At 39.7% G+C, this 10359-nt stretch overlaps 1 non-coding gene across 1 annotated transcript; it reads right to left on the reverse strand.

Moving 5' to 3' along the window:
* Positions 1-7577: 7577 nt before the first annotated feature.
* Positions 7578-7649, reverse strand: trnac-gca (transfer RNA cysteine (anticodon GCA)). The gene has a single exon. It is a non-coding gene; the product is annotated as a tRNA-Cys (tRNA).
* Positions 7650-10359: the final 2710 nt, after the last annotated feature.

The raw sequence follows: 10359 nt of genomic DNA on the forward strand, positions 1-10359 counted from the left end.
CTACATATACAGATGAGTGACTGGGGTGTCATGGTCATCACAGGTGTCGTCGAGAGCTAAAGAGAAAAAGCCAAAATTCTCCGCTTTACTTTTTAACTGAAACTCCAGATTTACTACAATGTGCTCGGTCCATCTTGTTACTGAGGGGTGCATTCTCAAATAATTTTTCTCAGTTCATATTAGCACAACAGAGGCTACCAGACACTCTTTGATAAACTCCCCATCAGAGAATAGCTTCCCGTTCTTTGTGATTTTATGGGAAGTTGCAAAGCTGGTCTTGACTGCTCCGTCCTTGGATGTGCAAAGCTCGGTAAATAAAAAAAGTCCTTGTTTCTTTTGGAGCTTTGCTAGCAAACATTCAGATATCCATTCCTGCTCTGCGTCAGTCAAGTTCTTGTATTTCTCCATGTGCTCAGTCTCGTAATAGTGATTCAAATTGTAAAGACAGCAAACTAAGAACACAGCTTTACCTTGAACTTGAGTAAATAAATAGCAAGACGCCCGTGTCTTGCGATCTAACGTTGGTTATAAACTTCAGATGCAAAACATTTACAGTGAACTTGATTTCACACAAAATCAGAAAGAACAGTAAGCCAGCAAGGAAGCTGAAAGAGGGCAAACTGCATGATGTCAGGGACAAAAGAAGGACCTGATGTGGCCTGTTGGCTGTACAAAGCCCGGATCTGCCTCAAATAAAAATGAAAAATCTGCACTTTGAGAATACAATTGTAGTTTGGTTTCAAATCCTCTGTGGTCGTGTATAAAGGAAAAAAGCATTATGCTGATCTCTAAATACTGGATCTATTCCGAGCTGTCTAGATTTTCTGAATCGTTAAATAGCCATATGATTATTTCACATAAACCATATGACTAAATTCTCAGTGCTTTGCAATTATAGACTGAAAAAGCAGATTCTGAAGTAACTGAACCATCTTCCCACAAAGCCTTTCAACGAAGCATCTTGAAAGATTCAGTCTATCCAATACAAAAACTTTTTTTGTTGTACTTGTGCTGTTTCCAATTAATTGCAGGCTTTAAGTGGCCTACAAATTTTCTTCTTTCATTTTACACAGCTGCCAACCTTTTGTAGATCTGCCGCCTCGTGTCATTTGACAGCCAACCGTCTCCCCCTCTTCCCCTGAGGAGCCCACCTGCGAGGCCGTTGAGGTGTGAGGTGAGCCGTCCTTGATGCTCCTTTCCCAGTCGGTGCTTGGGGCAACCGGGGGGCTATCCAAACAGGTCGTCTTTCTCAGCTCTGGGTGGGGTCACCCTGCACTGTGCCAAATTGCACAGCGGCGTCAAACATCTCCTCTGTGATTACTGTCTCTGACACATGGCCATAGTAGGCCAGCTGCTCTGCCACCTGCCCATGTAAAAGAGTGAAGCAGAGGAGGAATGAATCAGAGCACTGGTGGAGAGAGGCAGCAATATAAAAGAGAACACAAGGGTACAAAAAAAGGAGGGGGCCGGGCAAGACAGAAAGGACAGGGGATGAGATCTGAATGAGAAATTTGAAATAAGAAAAAAAAAAGAGGAAAAGAAATGGAAATGAGTGCTGAGAGAAAGTAAAAGAAAAATGAAAGCGTGACGTGGAATGATGGGGAAAGACAAAGAGAGGGACCAGAATGGGGATGCAGAATTTCCAAAAAGGAGCAATACATCCAGAGACACCCTGAAATACATAATTAAATTGTGGCATTCAGTGATTTTCTTTTGTGATCTCTCAAAAGCAGGAAACCACTGCGGCCATGAAATTGGAGACATTTTTATTAATTCCTGTGGGTCTCTTTAGATGTAGCTCACTTGGTATTCAGGGACATCATTACTAAAATCTACAAAAGCTCTTATCAGTTATAATACCGCATAGCACTCTGACTGTGTGCGTGAGGGTGTGCGTGCGTCTTTGACGAGGCTTGGCAGCAATCTCAGCTTCACATCTTTTGGCTTCTGAGGAGAATGGGCAGTCCAGCTTTTCTACAGTGTTTTTGACATTTCCATTAGTCAGGATAAAAGCTAAACAGGTATCAGACAAGCTGGACAAGGCTGCATAAAGAGCCAGAACAAAGGTGTTGGAACACCTTTCTCTGATGGGGCCACGTAGATACATGCATACCAAACTAACTACACAATGCCAATTTTTTAAGGCATCATTTAGTCACTGTTTTCTCTATGAAAGTGTGTTTAGCTGCTTGAACCTACTCCCAGGAATTAAGCTGCTCCTCCTGGGATTTTCAATGTCAGAACATTCATTATAGGGCTCAATGGGGCACAACTCTTTCATTAAGAGCTCCATAACACATCTCACAGGGCTTGAGTCGTTATCTGTTGTTTCCATACTCCGCTGCAGCCACATTTGGATAGGAGGGAGATGGGAGGTCAGTGAAAGCTGTGAGGGCAAAGAGGTTCTTCCAGTTGCTGTTTTGTTATGGCGACCTCCTCTCTGAAGTCACAGAAACGGTTCGGCAGAGAACAAAAGCAGCTAAGTTATGCCATTTCTGCAAGAAACTGAGGTGGGATTGTTTCTACTGGTGGATTTGAGCTCTAGCTTGCTTCTAGCACAGATAAAAAGTTGGAGGCAAAGATGTTGGGTAAGAAAGCTGAAGAGAGACAGCTCATAAACACTGGGCAGCCACTTTAATAGGCCACAAGAGTGCTGTACCTGAGATAGAAGCTAATCTGCTACCACTGGGAATTGATCCAAGTGGTCGTAATCATCTCTGTCATACAAGCTTTTCCACAGTTCAGGGACATTTAACCTGTTATAGTAAAGCTGTCCCTCTGCAATATGGAATGATTTGGTACACGGGAAAATGTTTACAGTACAAAAACTAAATCATGAAAGTGCATGATATACTTGAACTCACGACAGTATGTAAGTGAGAGGTGAGCATGTGGTAATACTGCCACTGGGCCACTAAGGCTACGGTCACACACACGGCCCTCAAAGCGTCCCGCATGCGCAAAAGAAGGCGTCACACGCAACCCTCTCTGTTTATGGAAGTAAAAATAGCGGCTACAGAGCTAGTAGGTGTTGTTGCAGCAGTCTATCAATTTCTGCACAGTTGTAACCGACAGGATTTTGACAAATTAGTTAGAGAAAGAAGGACACTGAGAAAAAAGAGAGCCCGTGCTTTAACAATGGCCGCCATGCTTTCTTGTTTGTCTTCTCCGGCACTGATAATCCGGTCGTTAAGTGATGACATGACGAATCCTGCATCCGGGCCTAAAGTAGTCTGCGTTTAATATGGCTTTTGTGTTGTTAACATGTTTAATGTTTTGTATTTTCTTCTATTTAATCTCAAAAAGCTCCTAAAACAGTCAGTGATCACTGTTGACCTTCCTCAGCTTTTATTACCGCTAATCATTTATTTAAGCTCAGTTTTTAAAACCTTAGGATGTAACTACAGCCCAGCCCATGCAGCAGTATATGAATGACTAACCTCGTATTGTGGATGGATTATCTCAGTTGTTCTCCTGGCTGAAGTGTGGTCCTTTTACAGCATCCTGCCATGCGATTACATTTGTTCCTGACCACCGAGAACACTCACGTTAACTTTTATCCAGTGGAAAAAAAGTTAGCTTGTTTATATTATGCTAACATAGCTGTGTCGCTAGCGGTCACGTAGCACATCATTATATACCAGCTAGCCAAAATTCAGTAACCCTACAAACGTCACTGCTGTTTAGCTTTCTGTCTTCATTTATGTTGGAAGTGATAACAGAGCTGTACGTTTTAATTTGTTTCCAAAACCCTGCAGTCAGGACATGCTATATTGTATTTAGATAGAAGCTAGCGAGCTAACTTCCTGCTAACTTCTAACTCCGTTAAATGTCATAAATTCCGTTTTCATGGATGCCTGGATGTTATACTCAACTGTTACACCTGGTAGAGCAGAACGCTGATCATTTTATTAAAGATGAAAGACTTTAGACAGGTTTTCAACTCTCAGTAATGCCATAGTGATTGTTTGATATATGGACCTGCAGCGGAGTTTAGGCCCAGACACGGCTAGTGACGTCAGACTTAACAACCGGATTGGCATCTGTGTGGTGTCAGTGACGTAAAAGACAGATTTAATGCGACATGACCATTCAAACAGCAGTCGCTTTCTAAAACATCAGGTATGTATCGGATTCAGTACCACATACGAAAGTGACCCAGGTCAGATTTGAAAATATCGGATTTGTGCTGTTCGCACTGTCATACCATGATTGGATATGGGTTGCATAGGGTCAAAAAAGTCGGATTTGATGTGCTTTAGCCTGCAGTGTGAACGTAGCCTAAGAGTGAGAGACAACTGGCTCTCCAGTCAAAGTCAATGGGACTTTATCATTTCACTATTTCAGAAACTGTACAAATTTAGAAAATCTGAATGCACGATGGAGCTGAGTGAACGAGTGAGAGAAAGCTGCTTATTCGGTTTATGATGATGTCAACACGTAAGGGCAAACACCGCAGTCAAACGGCAAAAAATGATTTGCACAATTACACCCAAAGACACGCATCCCCCAATTATAACGATGTATATCATAATTGGAGAAGGTTGCATTCTAGCTCCGTGAAGCCCCACACCCCTGTTCCCACCTGGCCTCCATTTTTCACCAGCAATTTCAGCACAGAAGCAGGTGGCGCCTAAGCTAGCTGCAATATTATCCAAATGATATCACTATGCAAATTACACAGGGAGCTGTCTTGTCCAATAATGCTAACAGGCAGGTACAGCAAAATGTGCGTGTGCCATTGTGTGACTGTAGGTATGTGTGTGTGTGTGATCACTGTCCATGCTTAGCAGCTGTTCTTTTCAAGGGTAAGGTGCATGAACACACACAAACGCATAAACACTGCAGAGAAGGGATTATGGGTCACCGCATGTAAATGCCAGCAGAGTGTTCCCAGGCAGAGAGTCATAATTAATTCTGTTAATTCAACTGATGAGAGAACAGTGACTGTGCAGGTTCACTGAGCACATGCCTGCAATCTCAACCTGGCCACCATATTCTCAGAATCTGGCATTTTTTTCTCTGCCGCTTTCTCTTCACTGAAATTGCTTGCATAATTTATGCTAGGTCAAAAAAAATGAAGGACCAACGCTGAAAAGGGACAAATATGAGTGAAATTAGGAAAATTAGAAGATGTCAGAGTGTTTTCTTAACTCTGTAAAGCCCGAACCATCAAATAATTTTCTTTTAAAATTTTTAATATTTTTTTTAACCTTACCTTACCAAAAAAATAATAAAAATAATAATAAAATAAATTTGCATATTTAACTTTAAATTTGTATCTTTTTGCTTAATCTGGCATTTCTGTGCAAGTTGTTGCTTAAAAAATGTATTGTGCAATTTATTCTGGTTTTTCAGGAAAGAAAATCACACTGAGGATGTGGAGTCAAACACTCACATAGTCTCATGTGTCAAGTATGATACAGTTAAACTAGTCTTCTTGCATGGAGCACATTTAGACCAAACACCGAATTATCTTGACCATGTCTATTATTAACCTACACTTATATATAGCCTAAATAGGAACGGAGCTAGTCCCGTCAGTTTTGTGGTGGCTAATTGTTCACAGACAGCGTGATGAAGAACTAACAAGCTTTTCTTAAGTTGACCAAGGTCTTAAAGGTCAACTTAATGATTCATTGCTAGAAAACTGAAATCCTTGTAATTTAGAAACTATGCTTCTTACAAGTGGTGTGTATTGTCAGCATGTAAAAAATTATCATGTTACATTTGACCTCTGATTTCACTTTTATGTTGTACATCTGCCTAAAATGTGTTACATTATTAAATAATTAATCCATTTAAAAAAAAAAAAAGAATAATTCTACTCAAAAATTATATTTAAAAGTATAAAATGGATTTCAAACAGGGCAAATAAGAAAAGCCTGTACATTGCATATGTTTCCATTGCACTACAAACTTCCTAAAGTGCATTTAAAAGGTAGAAAAAACAGAATGACTTTACAGAAAATACAATACTATTCCCTCCCTATTTGCGCACTTCTTGTGTTAAATATTAGTGAGGGTTGTCAGAGCATAGGTCGGGGTCGGCACTCGGGCTAGGTATCAGTGTTGGTCAAATTACTTGAAAAAAGTAATTAGTAACTAATTAATGATTACTTCCTGAAAAAAGTAATCCCATTACTTTACTGATTACTTATTTTCAAAAGTAATTCGTTACTTAGTTACTTTTCAAAACAGGATTTACACCCTAAATAAGTAATAAAGCAATAGATCTTTCAGCCCAATTCTACTGTTTCTGCATAATCCATCATATAAAATGTAATAAAATGAAAAAAATCTCTTTTTAAAACTGGTTTTATCAGTTTTAATCTTTTAACTTTATGCATCAAGCAAACATTAAATTATATACAGCATTCTCTGACTGGAAGAAATTTGTTTAACTTTTAAACCTATTCTCTACACTTTCTAGCACATAAAATATAATAGTTTTTTGTGTTTGCACTCACTCTTTCAAATAGATGCAAGTAAAACACAGCAGAAAATAAATAAAATCAAAGACTCAGCGGTCCTGTTGCTCTATTTTCACCTGTATAGCAGGAGTGGGGCAGGCGGAGGTTTACCCTGGTGCAGGTGTGTCGCGGCGGTCAATGGAAGGATACGGCAGTTTCTCTGTGAATTTCACCTTCCAGCGGCAGCGTATTTGGTGCTTGCTCGGAAGTTCAGGAGTTTTTTCGATGGAAAAAGAAGTTTTCTTCCCTAATGTTCGCTAATGTTTTTGTCACTTTTTACAGAATCAAACTCAAAGTAAGGTCAGTACTTCCACGCTTTAAACGCTGCACGCTCATACTCTGTCGCACTTGTTATATGATCCATTTTTGATCTGCACACAGCTGTTGCCACGAACGTCGCACTCGCTTACGTCACTGTCATGAGACACTCTCGCAAAAAAATCGCGATTAGTTAGTAAAGTAGTAACATAGAGTTCTTACGTGAAAGTAACAGTAATGTAATTACCTAATAGTAATCCCTTACTTTACTCGTTACTTGAAAAAAGTAATCGGATTACAGTAACACATTACTTGTAACACGTTACTGCCCATCTCTGCTAGGTATAATACTTGTGGAAATTTTCTATATTAATATTTAAATGTTGTTTTTTATCATTTGCAGTCATGCTAAGGTGATGCCTGTAGCTGGATTTACGACCACTGCATAAGGGGATTAGTGCAATCTTTCACGAATTGGTTACACTTTTTTGCCTGTTTTCCCTTCATCTCCAAAAACAAACAAAATAAGAAAGAAAAAAAAACAGAAGTATATACTGTGCACACTGTCTTGACCCAATGACCTGCCTGGTATACTGAAATCAGGACAAAGCTACAATAAATCTAATAATAGTAATGATATATACTTTATTGATCCCTGTGGGGAAATTACTTGCTTTTCTCTGCATTTGACCCATTCACTCAGTGAAGCAGTGGGCAGCCACTAAGCAGGCGCCCGGGGAGCAGTGTGTAGGGACGGGACCTTGCTCAAGGGTACCTATTCAGTGGATTCGAAACCCCGACCTTGGGGCGACCACTCTAACTACTGAGCTATCCCTGCCCTAAAACAGGGGGCACCTGGATTTGAACCAGGGACCTCTTGATCTGCAGTCAAATGCTCTACCACTGAGCTATACCCCCTCACAATTAGGGCTGCTCGATTATGGCAAAAATGATAATCACGATTATTTTCACTGAAATTGAGATCGCGATTATTTGACGATATTTATTTAACCCTTTAAGACCTACTATAGAACCAAGTCCGCCAGAGCTTATATTATTTTTTTACATGTTGTAGTGCCATTTATGGGAGCATTTCAAGTTGCTATACAACTGTTATAGCCCATATTTTAATAATATGTATGCATTAAGTCCATAGTAACTACATTAATTGCAAAACAGTGCAATAAACTACAAAAAAAAATTGAAAATCGTTTTTGTTTGTTTTTTTACATATATTTCTACTTTAATTTAAAGAGGTTTATCCCTCAAAACTTTAAATACAAAAAAGTTGCAAAAAATAGTTTACAACAACAGGAAACTTATTTTGAGTGTGTTCATAGTTTTATTTTGGAGATACACCAATTTTTATATACTGCAGGAAAAACAAAAAAAACAATCCTATGATGCAAATTTTCAAAGAAAACAGCAGGTGCATCAAAATAAACTATTTCCAGCAGTGCAATTCGAGTTCTAAGCATCCCAGAAACTATTCAGAAAAGTCAAACATGACCAGTATAGGCCTTTAAGGCCTACAAGTAAAAACAACTACATTTCCGCTAAAATGACGTCACTTCCGGTTTCGGCCAGGAAATGGCGGACATGTGATAGTTCGCACTGACGCCTGTTTCACTGTGGGAAGTGTTACGAACAGCTGATCGGATCAGCGAAGCGTGTTTCTGGAATATTATGTTTTTGTTCCTGCAAGCGCTTTTTATGCAATTTTTGCAAAGCTTTATGTGGAAGGAAACCGTGACCGAGGACAAGCTGATGGCATGAGATGTAAGTACAACTCCTCTGGTTTCATATGCAAAACAAATTATTGCGCTAGCTTACACGGTTCAGGTTCTACAGGGATTTAAAAATAGTTACACAAAACGGAGCGTGCTGCTCTGACGGCTTTAAAGGGTTAACAATGACTTTAAAAAAATAATATAAAATAGTGTGCAACACCACTGAAGTTTTTTTTACCTCTCTTTTCAACCAACGGCAGTCACTCTCCTCTCCAAATAACTTCTGCTTAGCTTTCCGAGCTTCCCTCGGGTCCTCTTAATCAGCGGTCTCCAACCTTTTTTGCACCACGGACCGGTTTATGCCCGACAATATTTTCACGGACCGGCCTTTAAGGTGTCGCGGATAAACGAGGGAGGGGCTAATAATCGGCTCAGTCATTTTTAATGATCGTTGAAAGCCCAGATCGTAATCGTGATTAAAATTCGATTAATTGAGCAGCCCTACTCACAATCCCTATTTATTATTCTATATTGAGATTGAACACATGTTAGATTGCATTTGTATTACTGACAGGTTGGGTGATGATGTGGAAGCAGAAGCTATTGTATATACTGCATACAATATTACAATATTGCATATATGTAGTGCATCAGAGGAAGGAAAAAAAAAGGGAAAGAACAGCAATCGCTTTTACATACTGGAAAAAAGTTTGGTTGAACACTGGTATTGTCTCTATTCAAAAATCGCCTTTAGCTTTAATAGAAAACATAAAGCAAACATCTGCCGGCTCACAAAATCTGATTTCCACTCACTGGTTATGAAGCACCGCTGAGGCAGCGAGTCTGCTCGACGCAGCAGGTAAGTCCTGGAAGTGTGCTATTTCTGGCTTTGGATGACAGCTGTTCATGTTCACAAACACTGGCTGGATTGAGGTAGAGCACATACGGTATGTCGTGATTTGAGCGATATCCCAGTCTAATGTTCATCTGCAATCTGAATAATGTTGTTCTAATCCTGCAGAGAGAGTCACTGTGGGTGGCTGGGAAGCCATGACCATCAATTCTTCACCGCTGACAAGGTTTCCATTTCCAGGTTGATGGCTTTACCAACCCAGTGTGAACATTCTGCACTTTCAATTTGTCTGAGGTTTACAGCATGTGAGTGGAAACGCACACACTGAATATGCAATGACAGATGCAGCGAAAAGATTACAGTCGCGCTGTCAAAACAGTCACAGCAGTCCAAACTTTTCAAAACTGAGCTGCGAGCTACTTTTGTACAAATGAACATTTTGACTCATGAAATATGAACTGTAAGAAATGCATTTCTTCCCAACATTATCACAGAGTTCCATATTTATGCATTTTTTATGAGTGATCCTTGTTTAAAGATTTGCTGGGGAACGCATCAGAAGCAAATTATTGGTGACAGCGGTCATGCTGTTAAGTCCTTGAGCACCTGAAACGACTAAATAAAAATAGATAAACAAATAAATCACTCGGAAAATATACAATTAAATGCACCAAAATTAATAGTACATGTAAATTTACATGAAGACTAAATCGTTCATAAGATGTGACAAATTCTTGCATTTGTTCAAATTTGCTTCAGTATTCTTTAACCCTTTCATTTTTAATTGTGCTAATAGACCACTCTGCATTGAATCATACTTGTTATTAATCTCTGTCTCTCTTCCACAGCATGTCTTCTATCCTGTCTTCCTTCTCTCACCCCAACCGGTCGCAGCAGGTGGCCCCGCCCCTCCCTGATCCTGGTTCTTCCTGTTAAAAGGGAGTTTTTCCTTCCCACTGTCGCCAAAGTGCTTGTTTATAGGGGATCATATGATTGTTGGGTTTTTCTCTAGGTATTATTGTAGGGTCTACCTTACAATATAAAG

The sequence above is a fragment of the Rhamphochromis longiceps genome, linkage group LG3 (genome assembly GCF_057381845.1).
Source record: "Rhamphochromis longiceps isolate RC_006_pf linkage group LG3, R_longiceps_female_GT1.1, whole genome shotgun sequence".
Lineage (NCBI taxonomy): Eukaryota > Metazoa > Chordata > Actinopteri > Cichliformes > Cichlidae > Rhamphochromis > Rhamphochromis longiceps.